The sequence below is a fragment of the Pteropus alecto genome, unplaced genomic scaffold (assembly GCF_000325575.1).
Source record: "Pteropus alecto unplaced genomic scaffold, ASM32557v1 scaffold461, whole genome shotgun sequence".
Taxonomy (NCBI): domain Eukaryota; kingdom Metazoa; phylum Chordata; class Mammalia; order Chiroptera; family Pteropodidae; genus Pteropus; species Pteropus alecto.
Genome location: NW_006431079.1, coordinates 1,231,552 through 1,235,173, shown reverse-complemented (window position 1 = coordinate 1,235,173; position 3,622 = coordinate 1,231,552). Strand labels below are relative to the sequence as shown.

Here is a 3,622-nt window from a genome sequence, read left to right as displayed (position 1 = left end):
ACAAACTTGCCTCTCTCTTTCAGTTTTGCTTTCCTGAGTTGACTTCATTCCCAGGCAGGCTCTCCTTATGCGGTGACAAAGATGGCCATCAGCAGCTCCAGGTTATATTCTACCAATTTATTAACCCCAGCAGAGACAGCTTCTTTTCTGATGGCTCCAGTAATATTACCAAGTAAGAAAGTCATTGGCCCAGCTTGAGTCGTATGCACATCTGTGAAATAATCACTGTGTTTAAGAAGTATTGTGTTGCTTTGATTATTTATTTATTTTTTTTTAGGTGAGGCAACTCTTGGTTGACCTCACAGATTCCAAGGACCTTGTCATCTTATAATCTCTTATTTTTTATTTTTTATGCCTACAGCACCTGGTCTTCCTAGTTGGTCTCCCATCTAAGTACTAACCAGGCCCAACCCTGCTTAGCTTCCGAGATCATACGGGATCGGGCTTGTTCAGGGTGGCATGGCCGTAGACTGTGTTGCTTTGATTAGACAGGGCTAAAGCTGGGGTTTGGGTCAACCCTACCAGAACTCTATGGATTGAGAATGGAAAAGAAAAAATTATAATATCAGACCAGAAAAAATTCTGGATGTTCATTACACACATATTCACTGAGCTAGAACTCGACAGTCTCTGATCCTGTTGACTTTGCCTGAGTAGACTCCATGCTCTGTCCTCAAAGGGCTCACTACACAGAACTGTGCTTTTCCTAGTTTGGTCCCAAAGATTTTCTTCAGAGCAGTTATATAATAAAATATTCTACTCATGAGAAATGGTTCATGCCTAGTTTGAGTCTTGTGGTAGCCCTCTCAGGGCCAACTGAGAGGAAGAGACTGGGATCTGATATCACAAGGGGACACAGTGTCAGCTGTAGTAGCACTGGGCAGGCCAAATTTGGAGGGCAAGTGACACATAGCAAGTAGCAGCATAAGCAAGCAGTTGGTATTTGGGACCAAACAGAAAATGACATGTTGTCTTAATGGGCGGGAGACAAAGAATTCTGAGATAGGAGACACTCAGGATTTCAGATGAATAGATAATGGGTCTAAAGTTCAGGACATTCCAGTCCCGAGGAGTGGGGAATGGAAAGGAACAGGCATGCCTCAGTTGCAGGGGAACAGAATTGGATCTAAGACACTGGGCAGGGTATCAGAATTGGATCTAAGGCACTATACTGAAATCCGTGGACTGAGTCTAGAGTCCAAGGCAGGGCTGAGTTTCAAGAATGAGACTGAGGACATGGTTCCATAGTGTAGTGGTTAGCACATCTATTTTACACGCAGAAGGTCCTGAGTTCACGCCCCAGTGGAGCCACGGTCCATGGTCCATGGCCATGCCACCCTGAACAAGCCTGATGTCTGATCTTGGAAGCTAAGCAGGGTTGGGTCTGGTTAGCACTTAGATGGGAGACCACCTAGGAAGTCTAGGTGCTGTTGCCATAAATAGTAATTTAAAAAAAAAAAATGAATGAGACTGAGGGTCAGTTACTTGATAGAACTGGGACATAAATCAGACTAGCATCTGTCTTGATAGGAAACCCTCGAGTGAGGGCCTAAAGTGCCAAAAATTCCTCTTGCCTTGGTGCAGGATTATGTCCAGTGACTAGGTCAAGACTGAGCCTACTGGTACCGCTGAATGGCCTCAGGTAAGAGGAAGGAAGGAGACAAGATTCTACAACTGGGTCTAACAAACTAAAAAATGTAAGAGGCATGTGTTTCCTTATTGGAATGAATAACCTAATAAAATTGAATTGAAAAAATTTTATCTGGACTGTGTTAAGATCCAGACTGTAAGAGAACTGGGAAAGACAGATGCTATTGTAACGGGATACGAAATGAGATTTCCTTGTTTTCTTAGTTTCAGAGCTTAGAATAATAGGTGGCAAGTACCCCATATTATGAGGAGATGTGTCAAATCATTTATGCCTGACTTACTCAAATAGGTGCCCAAATTGGTTCTGAAACCTGTAGCCTGTCACCCATTTTTGTCCTTAGAAAAGAAAATCGAGGCGAGGAGGTTTGAAAGTGAGAGATTCTTTGAAGAGAACTATCAATGTGCTGTGGTTTTCTCACTCTTCAGTCAAGGGAAGGTAAAGAATGGGGACCTGTCAGGAGGGGAGACAAACTAACATAACAGCTCAAGGTAGATGTATGCTGAATGGAAAAAATGCCATGAGATAACTGGAAACTAGAGCAGAGTGTGGTGAGAGAGTGCTTAGGACAATCGGACCTGAGTTCCCTGAGTGGTAGGGTAGAAAGCCTAATGTCTTATCTCACCTGAGAGCTAAGCGAGAGGATGGCAGTAGGACCAAAAACGGTAGGTTAAAAGGCTAGGAAAGGAGAGTTGACAGAGTGATTTTGAACAGTAATAGTAAGAATAAAAATTATCCCTTCTTTTGACTAAATTGTAAGAAGCCCGAGTTCTCCTTTCACTTTTGCCATAAATTAGCTGTGCTCTTGTAGAAAACTGCATGCTCTGAGTCTCATCTTCTTCTTCTATAAAAGAAAGAATTGGACTAGACTGTTTTTAAGGTAACTTGAAGGGATATTCTATGACTTTCTGATTCTATGGGTGTATTTGGATGAACTTTGACTCATGGGCTGGGATGAGTTATTATGGTATATATGCAGTCCATTATACTAGGCTCTTAGAAATACATGTTTCGTGGGTGCAGTACTGTCTCCTCTCCTAACCCCTCTTCTCTTAACAAGTATTTAAAAGATGAACTAATCAAAAAATTTTAAAAGAGTGACCCATAATACCATTACAATATAACTAGATACATTTCTAGTTATATTTTGGTATATTTCTTTCCAGACCTTGACCACCTATCTGAAAAGTTGCCTCAGTTGCAATCAGTAGCACGCACTTTTAATGTTCTTACAGCACACCAGTTCAATAAACTGAGCATGACCAAGAGGATTGTAAGCTTGCGGTGTTTCCAGTTATTGCACAATAATTACAGGCAAGGAAAGCTGACCTTTGATAATACAGCCTTTTGGGGCACAGAGCTACTCTGGTGCGGCCTCTCTTTCTCCTTCTCTCCTCCCCACCCTTACTTCCTGATCCGTCAGTAACAACAGGAACTCAAGAGGCCCCATAGAGCAAAGCCACAGCAGCCTCTGATCTACATGTCATTCACTCTGAGGCTGCTTCTGGGTCAGAAATACCAGATAATCCATTTAGCAAACATCACAGCAGCCACCATTTATATCAAGTCCCTAAAATCACAGAGAAAACCAATGTGAAGGGGATGTGGAGATGTGTTGGTGATTTTGTTAAGACAGGAATGAGGAGATGTTCATAGATAAGCAGCATTGATGACTCTGCTCTAGTGCCAATTCTATATGATCTCAATTCTACTGACGGGAGCACACCTGAGTCCAGACCCAGCCAAGTCAAGCTTTTTGGAGAAGTCTTTGTACATCCTTATCTAGGCAGAGACAGAAACGGTTCAGACTGAGCCTTGAGATGCTGTCTCTCAAAACTCAGTCTAGTTTGTGGAAGCTTAAAGAGCAAGGTGAGAGGTAAAGGACAGTGGAGCTAGAGAAGCAGGTAGGTAGGTAGGAACTGGTTCATGGAGCCTCTGGAGCTTGCAGAGGAGGAGGAGCCTCATAATTTGCAG

General features: G+C 42.7%; 1 non-coding gene across 1 annotated transcript; it reads right to left on the bottom strand.

Annotated features, from left to right (window-relative positions):
* Positions 1–352: 352 nt before the first annotated feature.
* Positions 353–471, bottom strand: LOC112469552. Its single transcript, XR_003042671.1, has one exon. It is a non-coding gene; the product is annotated as a 5S ribosomal RNA (ribosomal RNA).
* Between the last annotated feature and the right edge of the window lie 3,151 nt (positions 472–3,622).